Genomic DNA, 22316 nt, shown 5'->3' with positions numbered 1-22316 from the left:
GTTGAGACAGGGGCACGCCGCAATATTTTGACCCGCACTGTCCAATTACTCGCTGCTCGCAGCAAGAGGGTTCTGCTGCCTCAATCAACAGGTTACTGGCCATCTCAGGGAGGTAAAATAGCACAACCCGGGCCAAATCTCCCCAGAAACCAAGCACAGGCTCAGCAAAACGTAGGCACATGATATCCGGGCCACTAAACCTCCGAGCAGCTCGAACAGAACACCCAAGTGACTGAAACTTTCTTTGAGTTGCAATGATGAATCTCCGGTGGAAACAAGTTTGGGGAAAATGCTCCTCCTGAACATTTCTTTTTGGGTAAAAGGGGCAAAAATCCTTTTCAATTTAACCACTGCTGCAGCAGATTCTTGGTGTCTTAAGCACCTTGACAACGCAGCTCTGAACATGCAGCCGCAATTATGACAAGGGGTAAAGGTTCATGACACACAGAGGGGAAAAAGTTATTTAAGTTATGACATTCGCTCACAGACCTATTAGCGTTTTGTTCAGTCAGTAACAGAGACATACCTGGGTTTATTGATGCAGATTAACATAACTATTCAGCGTCACGCAGAGCCGCGAAGAGTACTTTGCCTCCCTTAAAGACGGACACAGCTGATTCTGTAACTGAAGCTCAGGAAACAGGCAGACGTGCCAAATTATCAGTTTGTATTGTTCTTCATTTGGCGAGTAACAGGAAAACTAACAAGGTGGCGTTGAAAATGAGATGCACTGCGGCTCCGCTCAATATCAACCCGCTCCTTCATATTGAACTGAGGAGGAATATACATGAATAAAAGCAAAATACTGTGGATGCTGGAAATCTGAAATAAAAACAAGAAATTCTGGAAATACTCAGCAGGTCTGGCAACATCTGTGGAGAGAGAAGCAGAGTTAACATTTCGGCTCAGTGACCCTTCTTCAGAACTGGCAAATATTAGAAAAGTCAAAGGTTAGAAGCAAGTAAAGCGGGGGTGGAGCAAGAGATAACAAAGGAGAAGGTGCAGATTGGGCAAGGCCACAGAATAGCTGACCAGAAGGTCATGGAGCAAAGGCAAACAATATGTTAATGGTGTGTTGAAAGACAAAGCATTCGTACAGATAGGACTGTTAATGGACTGAAAATTGAACAGCAGCAAGTACAAACATGAAAACAAAACAGTGGGTAAGTAAACTGAACAAACTAAGATGAAATAAAATAAACATACAAAAAAATGTAAAAAATGTAGAAAAGAAAAATAACAAAAAGTGAAAGTAAAATGGGGGGCCCGTCATGATCTGAAATTATTGAACTCAATGTTCAGTCCGGCACGCTCTCGTGTGCAATGGTTAGCACCGCAGCCTCACAGCTCCAGCGACCCGGTTTCAATTCTGGGCACTGCCTGTGTGGTGTTTGCAAGTTCTCCCTGTGTCTGCGTGGGATTCCTCCGGGTGCTCCGGTTTCCTCCCACATGCCAAAGACTTGCTGGTTGATAGGTTAATTGGCCATTCCCAATTGCCCCTAGTAAAGGTAGGTGGGAGGGAAATATAGGGAAGGTGGGGATGTGGTAGGAATATGGAATTCGTGTAGGATTAGTATAAATGGGTGGTCGATGGTCGGCACAGACTCGGTGGGCCGAAGGGCCTGTTTCAGTGCTGCATCACGAAACTAAACTAATCGGTCAACGAGATGCTGTTTTTCGAGCTTGCGTTGTTGTTCACTGGAACAATGCAGCAAGCCCAGGATAGAGATGTAAGCATGAGAGCAGCGGGGAGTCTTGAAATGGCAAGCAACCAGAAGCTCAGGGTCCTGCTTGCGGACTGAGCGGACGTGTTCCGCAAAGCGATCACCCAGTCTGCATTTGGTCTCCCCAATAAACATGAATATACATTAATTGGATTTAGGCGCCAGTATGTTGCAAAACGAGAAGAAAGAAAGGCACAAATGGCATTAACACTGACTTTACAAATGATTCACTGAAAAATTCTTTCATTTGCTGGAAAAGATGAATATTGTGCATCTGAAAATAGGCACCATGGGATTGTGTTGCATACTGACCTGTTTTCCTGTATTTGCCTGTCATCTATACAATTCAATTTGTGTTGGATATCGCTGAGAATCTCATTTCAAGATGCGGGCACAGATATTAATATAATCCTACTGAAAGTTTAATCCTGGAACAAATCCTGTGTGACGTGGATTGCAACGTTTAGAGGGCTGTGCAGCTAAGGTGAGGAAGACGGGAATGATGTGGTTGATGATTGCATGGAATGCATTGCAAACTTGGGTTACGTTGCTTGATTTCATTCTACACCTTGAAATTCAGAAGCAAGTGAGGCACCAGGTGGAAACCAACAGCTGTCTCTGTGGAAGCGGGGACATGGCTTCCTAATCTAACCATTTGAACTCTGAAAACATTCTGCTGGATCTGAACTGCCCTGTATACCAAGGCCAATTTGTATACTTTATAAAGTGGAATGCCCAGAACTATGCAGAGTACTCCAGGTGGGGTCTAACCAGGACATTATATAGCTGTAGCGAAGCTTCGCCCCCATTATTTAACTGCCTCTGTTACGCATTCTACTGCTCGGGTAATCACATTGTATGTTGCAAATCAGCAAAATAAGGACGCATTTGATAAAAATAAAGAGTTTAAAAGCACAAATATGTGTCAGTGCAATCAGTAAATAATGAGAAATGAAATCCAGAACTTGGCAAGAATCCCAAGTGGATGTCTTGGAGTGGTTGGGGAAGGGAATCTTGTCAATGATGGCACACTGTGCATTGACACTGCATCAGCTGCTGCACCTCTTCCAAACTTAGTTTCTTAAGTGAGAGTTTACAAAAAAGGGAATTGGATAATTGCATGAAAGGAGAGGCAAACAAAAGCAGAGCGAAGGAAGTGGGCCCAACTGGCAAGTCTTTGAAAAAAGTGACAATGGTACGATGGCCTGAATGGCCTGGCAATGTGTTGTGCACTGCTGAGCGTCCATTGCTGGGTCAATACCTCTGCAGCCTTGCAAAATGTCACAGTGGAATTGCATTTCAATGAAACAAGCACCACAAATAGATCATGACTGTATAGTTTAACAATACTTGCAGCTTGCTCAGCCCTGCAACCGTGCTGAGTTTCTGTAGTGTAGTGGTGATCACGTTTGTCTAACACGCAAAAAGTCCCCAATTCGAAACTGTGCAGTAACCTTTTCGAAACAAACCCAAACGTCTGACCACGAAAGATGTAATCATTGACATTCCCCAATAACACAACACAATTTCTCAAAGTCCTATTTCTCTTGCACATTGTGTGCACAATGCCTTGCAATCGCTCCTCTTTCTTGTCCTGATGCTGCAGAAAGTTCCTCAAAACCTAGCACTTGCACTTCATTTGGCTCAGATTAGAATAGAAACCTGCAACACGAGCTTGCTAAGTAACAGCTGATCTAAGTCTCATTTCAGACGAGGCAAAAGCACATCAGCAATTCACTTTCGCCAGCTCCACATTCGTTGAGACAGGGGCACGCCGCAATATTTTAACCCGCACTGTCCAATTACTCGCTGCTAGCAGCAAGAGGGGTCTGCTGCCTCAATCAACAGGTTACTGGCCATCTCAGGGAGGTAAAATAGCACAAACCGGGCCAAATCTCCCCAGAAACCAAGCACAGGCTCAGCAAAACGTAGGCACATGATATCCGGGCCACTAAACCTCCGAGCAGCTCGAACAGAACACCCAAGTGACTGAAACTTTCTTTGAGTTGCAATGATGAATCTCCGGTGGAAACAAGTTTGGGGAAAATGCTCCTACTGAACATTTCTTTTTGGGTAAAAGGGGCAAAAATCCTTTTCAATTTAACCACTGCTGCAGCAGTTTCTTGGTGTCTTAAGCACCTTGACAATGCAGCTCTGAACATGCAGCCGCAATTATGACAAGGGGTAAAGGTTCATGACACGCAGAGGGGAAAAAGTTATTTAAGTTGTGACATTCGCTCACAGACCTATTAGCGTTTTGTTCAGTCAGTAACAGAGACATACCTGGGTTTATTGATGCAGATTAACATAACTATTCAGCGTCACGCAGAGCCGCGAAGAGTACTTTGCCTCCCTTAAAGACGGACACAGCTGATTCTGTAACTGAAGCTAAGGAAACAGGCAGACGTGCCAAATTATCACTTTGTATTATTCTTCATTTGGCGAGTAACAGGAAAACTAACAAGGTGGCGTTGAAAATGAGATGCACTGCGGCTCCGCTCAATATCAACCCGCTCCTTCATATTGAACTGAGGAAGACTATACATGAATAAAAGCAAAATACAGTGGATGCTGGAAATCTGAAATAAAAGCAAGAAATTCTGGAATTACTCAGCAGGTCTGGCAGCATCTGTGGAGAGAGAAGCAGAGTTAACATTTCGGCTCAGTGACCCTTCTTCAGAACTGGCAAATATTAGAAAAGTCAAAGGTTAGAAGCAAGTAAAGCGGGGGTGGAGCAAGAGATAACAAAGGAGAAGGTGTAGATTGGGCAAGGCCACAGAATAGCTGACCAGAAGGTCATGGAGCAAAGGCAAACAATATGTTAATGGTGTGTTGAAAGACAAAGCATTAGTACAGATAGGACTGTTAACGGACTGAAAATTGAACAGCAGCAAGTACAAACATGAAAACAAAACAGTGGGTAAGTAAACTGAACAAACTAAGATGAAATAAAATAAACATACAAAAAAATGCAAAAAATGTAAAAAAGAAAAATAACAAAAAGTGAAAGTAAAATGGGGGGCCCGTCATGATCTGAAATTATTGAACTCAATATTCAGTCCGGCACGCTCTCGTGTGCAATGGTTAGCACCGCAGCCTCACAGCTCCAGCGACCCGGTTTCAATTCTGGGCACTGCCTGTGTGGTGTTTGCAAGTTCTCCCTGTGTCTGCGTGGGATTCCTCCGGGTGCTCCGGTTTCCTCCCACATGCCAAAGACTTGCTGGTTGATAGGTTAATTGGCCATTCCTAATTGCCCCTAGTAAAGGTAGGTGATCGGGAAATATAGGGAAGGTGGGGATGTGGTAGGAATATGGAATTCGTGTAGGATTAGTATAAATGGGTGGTCGATGGTCGGCACAGACTCGGTGGGCCGAAGGGCCTGTTTCAGTGCTGCATCACGAAACTAAACTAATCGGTCAACGAGATGCTGTTTTTCGAGCTTGCGTTGTTGTTCACTTGAACACTACAGCAAGCCCAGGATAGAGATGTGAGCATGAGAGCAGCGGGCAGTCTTGAAATGGCAAGCAACCAGAAGCTCAGGGTCCTGCTTGCGGACTGAGCGGACGTGTTCCGCAAAGCGATCACCCAGTCTGCGTTTGGTCTCCCCAATAAACATGAATATACATTAATTGGATTTAGGCGCCAGTATGTTGCAAAACGAGAAGAAAGAAAGGCACAAATGGCATTAACACTGACTTTACAAATGATTCACTGAAAAATTCTTTCATTTGCTGGAAAAGATGAATATTGTGCATCTGAAAATGGGCACCATGGGATTGTGTTGCATACTGACCTGTTTTCCTGTATTTGCCTGTCATCTATACAATTCAATTTGTGTTGGATATCGCTGAGAATCTCATTTCAAGATGCGGGCACAGATATTAATATAATCCTACTGAAAGTTTAATCCTGGAACAAATCCTGTGTGACGTGGATTGCAACGTTTAGAGGGCTGTGCAGCTAAGGTGAGGAAGACGGGCATGATGTGGTTGATGATTGCATGGAATGCATTGCAAACTTGGGTTACGTTGCTTGATTTCATTCTACACCTTGAAATTCAGAAGCAAGTGAGGCACCAGGTGGAAACCAACAGCTGTCTCTGTGGAAGCGGGGACATGGCTTCCTAATCTAACCATTTGAACTCTGAAAACATTCTGCTGGATCTGAACTGCCCTGTATACCAAAGCCAATTTGTATACTTTATAAAGTGGAATGCCCAGAACTATGCAGAGTACTCCAGGTGGGGTCTAACCAGGACATTATATAGCTGTAGCGAAGCTTCGCCCCCATTATTTAACTGCCTCTGTGACGCATTCTACTGCTCGGGTAATCACATTGTATGTTGCAAATCAGCAAAATAAGGACGCATTTGATAAAAATAAAGAGTTTAAAAGCACAAATATGTGTCAGTGCAATCAGTAAATAATGAGAAATGAAATCCAGAACTTGGCAAGAATCCCAAGTGGATGTCTTGGAGTGGTTGGGGAAGGGAATCTTTGTCAATGATGGCACACTGTGCATTGACACTGCAGCAGCTGCTCCACCTCTTACAAACTTAGTTTCTTAAGTGAGAGTTGACAAAAAAGGGAATTGGATAATTGCATGAAAGGAGAGGCAAACAAAAGCAGAGCGAAGGAAATGGGCCCAACTGGCAAGTCTTTGAAAAAAGTGGCAATGGTACGATGGCCTGAATGGCCTGGCAATGTGTTGTGCACTGCTGAGCGTCCATTGCTGGGTCAATACCTCTGCAGCCTTGCAAAATGTCACAGTGGAATTGCATTTCAATGAAACAAGCACCACAAATAGATCATGACTGTATAGTTTAACAATACTTGCAGCTTGCTCAGCCCTGCAACCGTGCTGAGTTTCTGTAGTGTAGTGGTGATCACGTTTGTCTAACACGCAAAAGGTCCCCAGTTCAAAACTGGGCAGAAACATTTTCGAAACAAACCCAAACTTCTGACCACGATATATGCAATCATTGACATTCCCCATTAACACAACACAATTTCTCAAAGTCCTATTTCTCTTGCACATTGTGTGCACAATGCCTTGCAATCGCTCCTCTTTCTAGTCCTGATGCTGCAGAAAGTTCATCAAAACCTAGCACTTGCACTTCATTTGGCTCAGATTAGAATAGAAACCTGCAACACTAGCTTGCTGAGTAACAGCTGATCTAAGTCTCATTTCAGACGAGGCAAAACCACATCAGCAATTCACTTTCGCCAGCTCCACATTCGTTGAGACAGGGGCACGCCGCAATATTTTGACCCGCACTGTCCAATTATTCGCTGCTCGCAGCAAGAGGGGTCTGCTGCCTCAATCAACAGGTTTCTGGCCATCTCAGGGAGGTAAAATAGCACAACCCGGGCCAAATCTCCCCAGAAACCAAGCACAGGCTCAGCAAAACGTAGGCACATGATATCCGGGCCACTAAACCTCCGAGCAGCTCGAACAGAACACCGAAGTGACTGAAACTTTCTTTGAGTTGCAATGATGAATCTCCGGTGGAAACATGTTTGGGGAAAATGCTCCTCCTGAACATTTCCTTTTGGGTAAAAGGGGCAAAAATCCTTTTCAATTTAACCACTGCTGCAGCAGATTCTTGGTGTCTTAAGCACCTTGACAACGCAGCTCTGAACATGCAGCCGCAATTATGACAAGGGGTAAAGGTTCATGACACGCAGAGGGGGAAAAGTTATTTAAGTTATGACAGTCGCTCACAGACTTATTAGCGTTTTGTTCAGTCAGTAACAGAGACATACCTGGGTTTATTGATGCAGATTAACATAACTATTCAGCGTCACGCAGAGCCGCGAAGAGTACTTTGCCTCCCTTAAAGACGGACACAGCTGATTCTGCAACTGAAGCTAAGGAAACAGGCAGACGTGCCAAATTATCACTTTGTATTGTTCTTCATTTGGCGAGTAACAGGAAAACTAACAAGGTGGCGTTGAAAATGAGATGCACTGCGGCTCCGCTCAATATCAACCCGCTCCTTCATGTTGAACTGAGGAAGACTATACATGAATAAAAGCAAAATACTGTGGATGCTGGAAATCTGAAATAAAAGCAAGAAATTCTGGAATTACTCAGCAGGTCTGGCAGCATCTGTGGAGAGAGAAGCAGAGTTAACATTTCGGCTCAGTGACCCTTCTTCAGAACTGGCAAATATTAGAAAAGTCAAAGGTTAGAAGCAAGTAAAGCGGGGGTGGAGCAAGAGATAACAAAGGAGAAGGTGTAGATTGGGCAAGGCCACAGAATAGCTGACCAGAAGGTCATGGAGCAAAGGCAAACAATATGTTAATGGTGTGTTGAAAGACAAAGCATTAGTACAGATAGGACTGTTAACGGACTGAAAATTGAACAGCAGCAAGTACAAACATGAAAACAAAACAGTGGGTAAGTAAACTGAACAAACTAAGATGAAATAAAATAAACATACAAAAAAATGCAAAAAATGTAAAAAAAGAAAAATAACAAAAAGTGAAAGTAAAATGGGGGGCCCGTCATAATCTGAAATTATTGAACTCAATATTCATTCCGGCACGCTCTCGTGTGCAATGGTTAGCACCGCAGCCTCACAGCTCCAGCGAGCCAGTTTCAATTCTGGGCACTGCCTGTGTGGTGTTTGCAAGTTCTCCCTGTGTCTGCGTGGGATTCCTCCGGGTGCTCCGGTTTCCTCCCACATGCCAAAGACTTGCTGGTTGATAGGTTAATTGGCCATTCCCAATTGCCCCTAGTAAAGGTAGGTGATAGGGAAATATAGGGAAGGTGGGGATGTGGTAGGAATATGGAATTCGTGTAGGATTAGTATAAATGGGTGGTGGATGGTCGGCACAGACTCGGTGGGCCGAAGGGCCTGTTTCAGTGCTGCATCACGAAACTAAACTAATCGGTCAACGAGATGCTGTTTTTCGAGCTTGTGTTGTTGTTCACTTGAACACTACAGCAAGCCCAGGATAGAGATGTGAGCATGAGAGCAGCGGGGAGTCTTGAAATGGCAAGCAACCAGAAGCTCAGGGTCCTGCTTGCGGACTGAGCGGACGTGTTCCGCAAAGCGATCACCCAGTCTGCGTTTGGTCTCCCCAATAAACATGAATTTACATTAATTGGATTTAGGCGCCAGTATGTTGCAAAACGAGAAGAAAGAAAGGCACAAATGGCATTAACACTGACTTTACAAATGATTCACTGAAAAATTCTTTCATTTGCTGGAAAAGATGAATATTGTGCATCTGAAAATGGGCACCATGGGATTGTCTTGCATACTGACCTGTTTTCCTGTATTTGCCTGTCATCTATACAATTCAATTTGTGTTGGATATCGCTGAGAATCTCATTTCAAGATGCGGGCACAGATATTAATATAATCCTACTGAAAGTTTAATCCTGGAACAAATCCTGTGTGACGTGGATTGCAACGTTTAGAGGGCTGTGCAGCTAAGGTGAGGAAGACGGGAATGATGTGGTTGATGATTGCATGGAATGCATTGCAAACTTGGGTTACGTTGCTTGATTTCATTCTACACCTTGAAATTCAGAAGCAAGTGAGGCACCAGGTGGAAACCAACAGCTGTCTCTGTGGAAGCGGGGACATGGCCTCCGAATCGAACCATTTGAACTCTGAAAACATTCTGCTGGATCTGAACTGCCCTGTATACCAAGGCCAATTTGTATACTTTATAAAGTGGAATGCCCAGAACTATGCAGAGTACTCCAGGTGGGGTCTAACCAGGACATTATATAGCTGTAGCGAAGCTTCGCCCCCATTATTTAACTGCCTCTGTTACGCATTCTACTGCTCGGGTAATCACATTGTATGTTGCAAATCAGCAAAATAAGGACGCATTTGATAAAAATAAAGAGTTTAAAAGCACAAATATGTGTCAGTGCAATCAGTAAATAATGAGAAATGAAATCCAGAACTTGGCAAGAATCCCAAGTGGATGTCTTGGAGTGGTTGGGGAAGGGAATCTTTGTCAATGATGGCACACTGTGCATTGACACTGCAGCAGCTGCTCCACCTCTTACAAACTTAGTTTCTTCAGTGAGAGTTGACAAAAAAGGGAATTGGATAATTGCATGAAAGGAGAGGCAAACAAAAGCAGAGCGAAGGAAATGGGCCCAACTGGCAAGTCTTTGAAAAAACTGGCAATGGTACGATGGCCTGAATGGCCTGGCAATGTGTTGTGCACTGCTGAGCGTCCATTGCTGGGTCAATACCTCTGCAGCCTTGCAAAATGTCACAGTGGAATTGCATTTCAATGAAACAAGCACCACAAATAGATCTTGACTGTATAGTTTAACAATACTTGCAGCTTGCTCAGCCCTGCAACCGTGCTGAGTTTCTGTAGTGTAGTGGTGATCACGTTTGTTTCACACGCAAAAGGTCCCCAGTTCGAAACTGGGCAGAAACATTTTCGAAACAAACCCAAACTTCTGACAACGATATATGCAATCATTGACATTCCCCATTAACACAACACAATTTCTCAAAGTCCTATTTCTCTTGCACATTGTGTGCACAATGCCTTGCAATCGCTCCTCTTTCTTTTCCTGATGCTGCAGAAAGTTCTTCAAAACCTAGCACTTGCACTTCATTTGGCTCAGATTAGAATAGAAACCTGCAACACTAGCTTGCTGAGTAACAGCTGATCTAAGTCTCATTTCAGACGAGGCAAAACCACATCAGCAATTCACTTTCGCCAGCTCCACATTCGTTGAGACAGGGGCACGCCGCAATATTTTGACCCGCACTGTCCAATTACTCGCTGCTAGCAGCAAGAGGGGTCTGCTGCCTCAATCAACAGGTCACTGGCCATCTCAGGGAGGTAAAATAGCACAACCCGGGCCAAATCTCCCCAGAAACCAAGCACAGGCTCAGCAAAACGTAGGCACATGATATCCGGGCCACTAAACCTCCGAGCAGCTCGGACAGAACGCCTAAGTGACTGAAACTTTCTTTGAGTTGCAATGATGAATCTCCGGTGGAAACACGTTTGGGGAAAATGCTCCTCCTGAACATTTCTTATTGGGTAAAAGGGGCAAAAATCCTTTTCAATTTAACCACTGCTGCGGCAGATTCTTGGTGTCTTAAGCACCTTGAAAACGCAGCTCTTAACATGCAGCCGCCATTATGACAAGGGGTAAAGGTTCATGACACGCAGAGGGGAAAAAGTTATTTAAGTTATGACAGTCGCTCACAGACTTATTAGCGTTTTGTTCAGTCAGTAACAGAGACATACCTGGGTTTATTGATGCAGATTAACATAACTATTCAGCGTCACGCAGAGCTCGAAGAGTACTTTGCCTCCCTTAAAGACGGTCACAGCTGATTCTGTAACTGAAGCTAAGCAAACAGGCAGACGTGCCAAATGATCACTTTGTATTGTTCTTCATTCGGCGAGTAACAGGAAAACTAACAAGGTGGCGTTGAAAATGAGATGCACTGCGGCTCCGCTCAATATCAACCCGCTCCTTCATATTGAACTGAGGAAGAATATACATGAATAAAAGCAAAATACTGTGGATGCTGGAAATCTGAAATACAAACAAGAAATTCTGGAAATACTCAGCAGGTCTGGCAGCATCTGTGGAGAGAGAAGCAGAGTTAACATTTCGACTCAGTGACCCTTCTTCAGAACAGGCAAATATTAGAAAAGTCAAAGGTTAGAAGCAAGTAAAGCGGGGGTGGAGCAAGAGATAACAAAGGAGAAGGTGCAGATTGGGCAAGGCCACAGAATAGCTGACCAGCAGGTCATGGAGCAAAGGCAAACAATATGTTAATGGTGTGTTGAAAGACAAAGCATTAGTACAGATAGAACTGTTAACGGACTGAGAATTGAACAGCAGCAAGTACAAACATGAAAACAAAACAGTGGGTAAGTAAACTGAACAAACTAAGATGAAATAAAATAAACATACAAAAAAATGCAAAAAATGTAGAAAAGAAAAATAACAAAAAGTGAAAGTAAAATGGGGGGCCCGTCATGATCTGAAATTATTAAACTCAATATTCAGTCCGGCACGCTCTCGTGTGCAGTGGTTAGCACCGCAGCCTCACAGCTCAGCGACCCGGTTTCAATTCTGGGCACTGCCTGTGTGGTGTTTGCAAGTTCTCCCTGTGTCTGCGTGGGATTCCTCCGGGTGCTCCGGTTTCCTCCCACATGCCAAAGACTTGCTGGTTGATAGGTTAATTGGCCATTCCCAATTGCCCCTAGTAAAGGTAGGTGGTAGGGAAATATAGGGAAGGTGGGGATGTGGTAGGAATATGGAATTCGTGTAGGATTAGTATAAATGGGTGGTCGATGGTCGGCACAGACTCGGTGGGCCGAAGGGCCTGTTTCAGTGCTGTATCACGAAACTAAACTAATCGGTCAACGAGATGCTGTTTTTCGAGCTTGCGTTGTTGTTCACTGGAACACTGCAGCAAGCCCAGGATAGAGATGTAAGCATGAGAGCAGCGGGGAGTCTTGAAATGGCAAGCAACCAGAAGCTCAGGGTCCTGCTTGCGGACTGAGCGGACGTGTTCCGCAAAGCGATCACCCAGTCTGCGTTTGGTCTCCCCAATAAACATGAATGTACATGAATTGGATTTTGGCGCCAGTATGTTGCAAAACGAGAAGAAAGAAAGGCACAATTGGCATTAACACTGACTTTACAAATGATTCACTGAAAAATTCTTTCATTTGCTGGAAAAGATGAATATTGTGCATCTGAAAATGGACACCATGGGATTGTGTTGCATACTGACCTGTTTTCCTGTATTTGCCTGTCATCTATACAATTCAATTTGTGTTGGATATCGCTGAGAATCTCATTTCAAGATGCGGGCACAGATATTAATATAATCCTACTGAAAGTTTAATCCTGGAACAAATCCTGTGTGACGTGGATTGCAACGTTTAGAGGGCTGTGCAGCTAAGGTGAGGAAGACGGGCATGATGTGGTTGATGATTGCATGGAATGCATTGCAAACTTGGGTTACGTTGCTTGATTTCATTCTGCACCTTGAAATTCAGAAGCAAGTGAGGCACCAGGTGGAAACCAACAGCTGTCTCTGTGGAAGCGGGGACATGGCTTCCTAATCTAACCATTTGAACTCTGAAAACATTCTGCTGGATCTGAACTGCCCTGTATACCAAGGCCAATTTGTATACTTTATAAAGTGGAATGCCCAGAACTATGCAGAGCACTCCAGGTGGGGTCTAACCAGGACATTATATAGCTGTAGCAAAGCTTCGCCCCCATTATTTAACTGCCTCTGTTACGCATTCTACTGCTCGGGTAATCACATTGTATGTTGCAAATCAGCAAAATAAGGACGCATTTGATAAAAATAAAGAGTTTAAAAGCACAAATATGTGTCAGTGCAATCAGTAAATAATGAGAAATGAAATCCAGAACTTGGCAAGAATCCCAAGTGGATGTCTTGGAGTGGTTGGGGAAGGGAATCTTTGTCAATGATGGCACACTGTGCATTGACACTGCAGCAGCTGCTCCACCTCTTACAAACTTAGTTTCTTAAGTGAGAGTTGACAAAAAAGGGAATTGGATAATTGCATGAAAGGAGAGGCAAACAAAAGCAGAGCGAAGGAAATGGGCCCAACTGGCAAGTCTTTGAAAAAACTGGCAATGGTACGATGGCCTCAATGGCCTGGCAATGTGTTGTGCACTGCTGAGCGTCCATTGCTGGGTCAATACCTCTGCAGCCTTGCAAAATGTCAGAGTGGAATTGCATTTCAATGAAACAAGCACCACAAATAGATCATGACTGTATAGTTTAACAATACTTGCAGCTTCCTCAGCCTTGCAACCGTGCTGAGTTTCTGTAGTGTAGTGGTGATCACGTTTATCTAACACGCAAAAGGTCCCCAGTTCAAAAATGGGCAGAAACATTTTCGAAACAAACCCAAACTTCTGACCACGATATATGCAATCATTGACATTCCCCATGAACGCAACACAATTTCTCAAAGTCCTATTTCTCTTGCACATTGTGTGCACAATGCCTTGCAATCGCTCCTCTTTCTAGTCCTGATGCTGCAGAAAGTTCCTCAAAACCTAGCACTTGCACTTCATTTGGCTCAGATTAGAATAGAAACCTGCAACACTAGCTTGCTGAGTAACAGCTGATCTAAGTCTCATTTCAGACGAGGCAAAACCACATCAGCAATTCACTTTCGCCAGCTCCACATTCGTTGAGACAGGGGCACGCCGCAATATTTTGACCCGCACTGTCCAATTATTCGCTGCTCGCAGCAAGAGGGGTCTGCTGCCTCAATCAACAGGTTACTGGCCATCTCAGGGAGGTAAAATAGCACAACCCGGGCCAAATCTCCCCAGAAACCAAGCACAGGCTCAGCAAAACGTAGGCACATGATATCCGGGCCACTAAACCTCCGAGCAGCTCGAACAGAACACCGAAGTGACTGAAACTTTCTTTGAGTTGCAATTATGAATCTCCGGTGGAAACATGTTTGGGGAAAATGCTCCTCCTGAACATTTCTTTTTGGGTAAAAGGGGCAAAAATCCTTTTCAATTTAACCACTGCTGCAGCAGATTCTTGGTGTCTTAAGCACCTTGACAACGAAGCTCTGAACATGCAGCCGCAATTATGACAAGGGGTAAAGGTTCATGACACGCAGAGGGGGAAAAGTTATTTAAGTTATGACAGTCGCTCACAGACTTATTAGCGTTTTGTTCAGTCAGTAACAGAGACATACCTGGGTTTATTGATGCAGATTAACATAACTATTCAGCGTCACGCAGAGCCGCGAAGAGTACTTTGCCTCCCTTAAAGACGGACACAGCTGATTCTGCAACTGAAGCTAAGGAAACAGGCAGACGTGCCAAATTATCACTTTGTATTGTTCTTCATTTGGCGAGTAACAGGAAAACTAACAAGGTGGCGTTGAAAATGAGATGCACTGTGGCTCCGCTCAATATCAACCCGCTCCTTCATGTTGAACTGAGGAAGACTATACATGAATAAAAGCAAAATACTGTGGATGCTGGAAATCTGAAATAAAAGCAAGAAATTCTGGAATTACTCAGCAGGTCTGGCAGCATCTGTGGAGAGAGAAGCAGAGTTAACATTTCGGCTCAGTGACCCTTCTTCAGAACTGGCAAATATTAGAAAAGTCAAAGGTTAGAAGCAAGTAAAGCGGGGGTGGAGCAAGAGATAACAAAGGAGAAGGTGTAGATTGGGCAAGGCCACAGAATAGCTGACCAGAAGGTCATGGAGCAAAGGCAAACAATATGTTAATGGTGTGTTGAAAGACAAAGCATTAGTACAGATAGGACTGTTAACGGACTGAAAATTGAACAGCAGCAAGTACAAACATGAAAACAAAACAGTGGTTAAGTAAACTGAACAAACTAAGATGAAATAAAATAAACATACAAAAAAATGTAAAAAATGTAAAAAAGAAAAATAACAAAAAGTGAAAGTAAAATGGGGGGCCCGTCATGATCTGAAATTATTGAACTCAATGTTCAGTCCAGCACGCTCTCGTGTGCAATGGTTAACACCGCAGCCTCACAGCTCCAGCGACCCGGTTTCAATTCTGGGCACTGCCTGTGTGGTGTTTGCAAGTTCTCCCTGTGTCTGCGTGGGATTCCTCCGGGTGCTCCGGTTTCCTCCCACATGCCAAAGACTTGCTGGTTGATAGGTTAATTGGCCATTCCCAATTGCCCCTAGTAAAGGTAGGTGGTAGGGAAATATAGGGAAGGTGGGGATGTGGTAGGAATATGGAATTCGTGTAGGATTAGTATAAATGGGTGGTCGATGGTCGGCACAGACTCGGTGGGCCGAAGGGCCTGTTTCAGTGCTGTATCACGAAACTAAACTAATCGGTCAACGAGATGCTGTTTTTCGAGCTTGCGTTGTTGTTCACTGGAACACTGCAGCAAGCCCAGGATAGAGATGTAAGCATGAGAGCAGCGGGGAGTCTTGAAATGGCAAGCAACCAGAAGCTCAGGGTCCTGCTTGCGGACTGAGCGGACGTGTTCCGCAAAGCGATCACCCAGTCTGCGTTTGGTCTCCCCAATAAACATGAATGTACATGAATTGGATTTTGGCGCCAGTATGTTGCAAAACGAGAAGAAAGAAAGGCACAATTGGCATTAACACTGACTTTACAAATGATTCACTGAAAAATTCTTTCATTTGCTGGAAAAGATGAATATTGTGCATCTGAAAATGGACACCATGGGATTGTGTTGCATACTGACCTGTTTTCCTGTATTTGCCTGTCATCTATACAATTCAATTTGTGTTGGATATCGCTGAGAATCTCATTTCAAGATACGGGCACAGATATTAATATAATCCTACTGAAAGTTTAATCCTGGAACAAATCCTGTGTGACGTGGATTGCAACGTTTAGAGGGCTGTGCAGCTAAGGTGAGGAAGACGGGCATGATGTGGTTGATGATTGCATGGAATGCATTGCAAACTTGGGTTACGTTGCTTGATTTCATTCTGCACCTTGAAATTCAGAAGCAAGTGAGGCACCAGGTGGAAACCAACAGCTGTCTCTGTGGAAGCGGGGACATGGCTTCCTAATCTAACCATTTGAACTCTGAAAACATTCTGCTGGATCTGAACTGCCCTGTATACCAAGGCCAATTTGTATACTTTATAAAGTGGAATGCCCAGAACTATGCAGAGCACTCCAGGTGGGGTCTAACCAGGACATTATATAGCTGTAGCAAAGCTTCGCCCCCATTATTTAACTGCCTCTGTTACGCATTCTACTGCTCGGGTAATCACATTGTATGTTGCAAATCAGCAAAATAAGGACGCATTTGATAAAAATAAAGAGTTTAAAAGCACAAATATGTGTCAGTGCAATCAGTAAATAATGAGAAATGAAATCCAGAACTTGGCAAGAATCCCAAGTGGATGTCTTGGAGTGGTTGGGGAAGGGAATCTTTGTCAATGATGGCACACTGTGCATTGACACTGCAGCAGCTGCTCCACCTCTTCCAAACTTAGTTTCTTAAGTGAGAGTTGACAAAAAAGGGAATTGGATAATTGCATGAAAGGAGAGGCAAACAAAAGCAGAGCGAAGGAAATGGGCCCAACTGGCAAGTCTTTGAAAAAAGTGGCAATGGTACGATGGCCTGAATGGCCTGGCAATGTGTTGTGCACTGCTGAGCGTCCATTGCTGGGTCAATACCTCTGCAGCCTTGCAAAATGTCACAGTGGAATTGCATTTCAATGAAACAAGCACCACAAATAGATCATGACTGTATAGTTTAACAATACTTGCAGCTTCCTCAGCGCTGCAACCGCGCTGAGTTTCTGTAGTGTAGTGGTGATCACGTTTGTCTAACACGCAAAAGGTCCCCAGTTCGAAACTGGGCCGAAACATTTTCGAAACAAACCCAAACTTCTGACCACGAAAGATGCAATCATTTGCATTCCCCATTAACACAACACAATTTCTCAAAGTCCTATTTCTCTTGCACATTGTGTGCACAATGCCTTGCAATCGCTCCTCTTTCTAGTCCTGATGCTGCAGAAAGTTCCTCAAAACCTAGCACTTGCACTTCATTTGGCTCAGATTAGAATAGAAACCTGCAACACTAGCTTGCTAAGTCACAGCTGATCTAAGTCTCATTTCAGACGAGGCAAAAGCACATCAGCAATTCACTTTCGCCAGCTCCACATTCGTTGAGACAGGGGCACGCCGCAATATTTTAACCCGCACTGTCCAATTACTCGCTGCTAGCAGCAAGAGGGGTCTGCTGCCTCAATCAACAGGTTACTGGCCATCTCAGGGAGGTAAAATAGCACAACCCGGGCCAAATCTCCCCAGAAACCAAGCACAGGCTCAGCAAAACGTAGGCACATGATATCCGGGCCACTAAACCTCCGAGCAGCTCGAACAGAACACCCAAGTGACTGAAACTTTCTTTGAGTTGCAATGATGAATCTCCGGTGGAAACAAGTTTAGGGAAAATGCTCCTCCTGAACATTTCTTTTTGGGTAAAAGGGGCAAAAATCCTTTTCAATTTAACCACTGCTGCAGCAGATTCTTGGTGTCTTAAGCACCTTGACAACGCAGCTCTGAACATGCAGCCGCAATTATGACAAGGGGTAAAGGTTCATGACACGCAGAGGGGAAAAAGTTATTTAAGTTATGACATTCGCTCACAGACCTATTAGCGTTTTGTTCAGTCAGTAACAGAGACATACCTGGGTTTATTGATGCAGATTAACATAACTATTCAGCGTCACGCAGAGCTCGAAGAGTACGTTGCCTCCCTTAAAGACGGACACAGCTGATTCTGTAACTGAAGCTAAGGAAACAGGCAGACGTGCCAAATTATCACTTTGTATTGTTCTTCATTCGGCGAGTAACAGGAAAACTAACAAGGTGGCGTTGAAAATGAGATGCACTGCGGCTCCGCTCAATATCAACCCGCTCCTTCATATTGAACTGAGGAAGAATATACATGAATAAAAGCAAAATACTGTGGATGCTGGAAATCTGAAATAAAAACAAGAAATTCTGGAAATACTCAGCAGGTCTGGCAGCATCTGTGGAGAGAGAAGCAGAGTTAACATTTCGGCTCAGTGACCCTTCTTCAGAACTGGCAAATATTAGAAAAGTCAAAGGTTAGAAGCAAGTAAAGTGGGGGTGGAGCAAGAGATAACAAAGGAGAAGGTGCAGATTGGGCAAGGCCACAGAATAGCTGACCAGAAGGTCATGGAGCAAAGGCAAACAATATGTTAATGGTGTGTTGAAAGACAAAGCATTCGTACAGATAGGACTGTTAATGGACTGAAAATTGAAGAGCAGCAAGTACAAACATGAAAACAAAACAGTGGGTATGTAAACTGAACAAACTAAGATGAAATAAAATAAACATACAAAAAAATGTAAAAAATGTAAAAAAGAAAAATAACAAAAAGTGAAAGTTAAATGGGGGGCCCGTCATGATCTGAAATTATTGAACTCAATGTTCAGTCCGGCACGCTCTCGTGTGCAATGGTTAGCACCGCAGCCTCACAGCTCCAGCGACCCGGTTTCAATTCTGGGCACTGCCTGTGTGGTGTTTGCAAGTTCTCCCTGTGTCTGCGTGGGATTCCTGCGGGTGCTCCGGTTTCCTCCCACATGCCAAAGACTTGCTGGTTGATAGGTTAATTGGCCATTCCCAATTGCCCCTAGTAAAGGTAGGTGGTAGGGAAATATAGGGAAGGTGGGGATGTGGTAGGAATATGGAATTCGTGTAGGATTAGTATAAATGGGTGGTCGATGGTCGGCACAGACTCGGTGGGCCGAAGGGCCTGTTTCAGTGCTGCATCACGAAACTAAACTAATCGGTCAACGAGATGCTGTTTTTCGAGCTTGCGTTGTTGTTCACTGGAACACTGCAGCAAGCCCAGGATAGAGATGTAAGCATGAGAGCAGCGGGGAGTCTTGAAATGGCAAGCAACCAGAAGCTCAGGGTCCTGCTTGCGGACTGAGCGGACGTGTTCCGCAAAGCGTTCACCCAGTCTGCGTTTGGTCTCCCCAATAAACATGAATATACATTAATTGGATTTAGGCGCCAGTATGTTGCAAAACGAGAAGAAAGAAAGGCACAAATGGCATTAACACTGACTTTACAAATGATTCACTGAAAAATTCTTTCACTTGCTGGAAAAGATGAATATTGTGCATCTGAAAATAGGCACCATGGGATTGTGTTGCATACTGACCTGTTTTCCTGTATTTGCCTGTCATCTATACAATTCAATTTGTGTTGGATATCGCTGAGAATCTCATTTCAAGATGCGGGCACAGATATTAATATAATCCTACTGAAAGTTTAATCCTGGAACAAATCCTGTGTGACGTGGATTGCAACGTTTAGAGGGCTGTGCAGCTAAGGTGAGGAAGACGGGAATGATGTGGTTGATGATTGCATGGAATGCATTGCAAACTTGGGTTACGTTGCTTGATTTCATTCTACACCTTGAAATTCAGAAGCAAGTGAGGCACCAGGTGGAAACCAACAGCTGTCTCTGTGGAAGCGGGGACATGGCTTCCTAATCTAACCATTTGAACTCTGAAAACATTCTGCTGGATCTGAACTGCCCTGTATACCAAGGCCAATTTGTATACTTTATAAAGTGGAATGCCCAGAACTATGCAGAGTACTCCAGGTGGGGTCTAACCAGGACATTATATAGCTGTAGCGAAGCTTCGCCCCCATTATTTAACTGCCTCTGTTACGCATTCTACTGCTCGGGTAATCACATTGTATGTTGCAAATCAGCAACATAAGGACGCATTTGATAAAAATAAAGAGTTTAAAAGCACAAATATGTGTCAGTGCAATCAGTAAATAATGAGAAATGAAATCCAGAACTTGGCAAGAATCCCAAGTGGATGTCTTGGAGTGGTTGGGGAAGGGAATCTTGTCAATGATGGCACTCTGTGCATTGACACTGCAGCAGCTGCTGCACCTCTTCCAAACTTAGTTTCTTAAGTGAGAGTTTACAAAAAAGGGAATTGGATAATTGCATGAAAGGAGAGGCAAACAAAAGCAGAGCGAAGGAAGTGGGCCCAACTGGCAAGTCTTTGAAAAAAGTGGCAATGGTACGATGGCCTGAATGGCCTGGCAATGTGTTGTGCACTGCTGAGCGTCCATTGCTGGGTCAATACCTCTGCAGCCTTGCAAAATGTCACAGTGGAATTGCATTTCAATGAAACAAGCACCACAAATAGATCATGACTGTATAGTTTAACAATACTTGCAGCTTCCTCAGCCCTGCAACCGTGCTGAGTTTCTGTAGTGTAGTGGTGATCACGTTTGTCGAACATGCAAAAGGTCCCCAGTTCGAAACTGGGCGGAAACATTTTCGAAACAAACCCAAACATCTGACCACGAAAGATGCAATCATTGACATTCCCCATGAACACAACACAATTTCTCAAAGTCCTATTTCTCTTGCACATTGTGTGCACAATGCCTTGCAATCGCTCCTCTTTCTAGTCCTGATGCTGCAGAAAGTTCCTCAAAACCTAGCACTTGCACTTCATTTGGCTCAGATTAGAATAGAAACCTGCAACACCAGCTTGCTAAGTCACAGCTGATCTAAGTCTCATTTCAGACGAGGCAAAAGCACATCAGCAATTCACTTTCGCCAGCTCCACATTCGTTGAGACAGGGGCACGCCGCAATATTTTAACCCGCACTGTCCAATTACTCGCTGCTAGCAGCAAGAGGGGTCTGCTGCCTCAATCAACGGGTTACTGGCCATCTCAGGGAGGTAAAATAGCACAACCCGGGCCAAATCTCCCCAGAAACCAAGCACAGGCTCAGCAAAACGTAGGCACATGATATCCGGGCCACTAAACCTCCGAGCAGCTCGAACAGAACACCCAAGTGACTGAAACTTTCTTTGAGTTGCAATGATGAATCTCCGGTGGAAACAAGTTTGGGGAAAATGCTCCTCCTGAACATTTCTTTTTGGGTAAAAGGGGCAAAAATCCTTTTCAATTTAACCACTGCTGCAGCAGATTCTTGGTGTCTGAAGCACCTTGACAACGCAGCTCTGAACATGCAGCCGCAATTATGACAAGGGGTAAAGGTTCATGACACGCAGAGGGGGAAAAGTTATTTAAGTTATGACATTCGCTCACAGACCTATTAGCGTTTTGTTCAGTCAGTAACAGAGACATACCTGGGTTTATTGATGCAGATTAACATAACTATTCAGCGTCACGCAGAGCCGCGAAGAGTACTTTGCCTCCCTTAAAGACGGACACAGCTGATTCTGCAACTGAAGCTAAGGAAACAGGCAGACGTGCCAAATTATCACATTGTATTGTTCTTCATTTGGCGAGTAACAGGAAAACTAACAAGGTGGCGTTGAAAATGAGATGCACTGCGGCTCCGCTCAATATCAACCCGCTCCTTCATATTGAACTGAGGAAGAATATACATGAATAAAAGCAAAATACTGTGGATGCTGGAAATCTGAAATAAAAACAAGAAATTCTGGAAATACTCAGCAGGTCTGGCAGCATCTGTGGAGAGAGAAGCAGAGTTAACATTTCGGCTCAGTGACCCTTCTTCAGAACTGGCAAATATTAGAAAAGTCAAAGGTTAGAAGCAAGTAAAGTGGGGGTGGAGCAAGAGATAACAAAGGAGAAGGTGCAGATTGGGCAAGGCCACAGAATAGCTGACCAGAAGGTCATGGAGCAAAGGCAAACAATATGTTAATGGTGTGTTGAAAGACAAAGCATTCGTACAGATAGGACTGTTAATGGACTGAAAATTGAAGAGCAGCAAGTACAAACATGAAAACAAAACAGTGGGTATGTAAACTGAACAAACTAAGATGAAATAAAATAAACATACAAAAAAATGTAAAAAATGTAAAAAAGAAAAATAACAAAAAGTGAAAGTTAAATGGGGGGCCCGTCATGATCTGAAATTATTGAACTCAATGTTCAGTCCGGCACGCTCTCGTGTGCAATGGTTAGCACCGCAGCCTCACAGCTCCAGCGACCCGGTTTCAATTCTGGGCACTGCCTGTGTGGTGTTTGCAAGTTCTCCCTGTGTCTGCGTGGGATTCCTGCG

The 22316-nt window shown here is 44.0% G+C and overlaps 4 non-coding genes across 4 annotated transcripts; all 4 read left to right on the top strand.

The window, feature by feature from the left end:
* Window positions 1-6588: 6588 nt before the first annotated feature.
* On the top strand, window positions 6589-6661 carry trnav-aac (transfer RNA valine (anticodon AAC)). The gene has a single exon. It is a non-coding gene; the product is annotated as a tRNA-Val (tRNA).
* Window positions 6662-10071: 3410 nt separating this feature from the next.
* trnav-cac (transfer RNA valine (anticodon CAC)) lies at window positions 10072-10144 on the top strand. The gene has a single exon. It is a non-coding gene; the product is annotated as a tRNA-Val (tRNA).
* Window positions 10145-17033: 6889 nt separating this feature from the next.
* trnav-aac (transfer RNA valine (anticodon AAC)) lies at window positions 17034-17106 on the top strand. The gene has a single exon. It is a non-coding gene; the product is annotated as a tRNA-Val (tRNA).
* Window positions 17107-20513: 3407 nt separating this feature from the next.
* trnav-aac (transfer RNA valine (anticodon AAC)) lies at window positions 20514-20586 on the top strand. The gene has a single exon. It is a non-coding gene; the product is annotated as a tRNA-Val (tRNA).
* The last annotated feature ends 1730 nt before the right edge of the window (window positions 20587-22316 follow it).

Source organism: Heterodontus francisci, chromosome 22, assembly GCF_036365525.1.
Source record: "Heterodontus francisci isolate sHetFra1 chromosome 22, sHetFra1.hap1, whole genome shotgun sequence".
NCBI classification, from domain to species: domain Eukaryota; kingdom Metazoa; phylum Chordata; class Chondrichthyes; order Heterodontiformes; family Heterodontidae; genus Heterodontus; species Heterodontus francisci.
The sequence above is the reverse complement of the archived record's forward strand: the minus strand, read 5'-3'. Positions and strand labels throughout refer to the sequence as shown.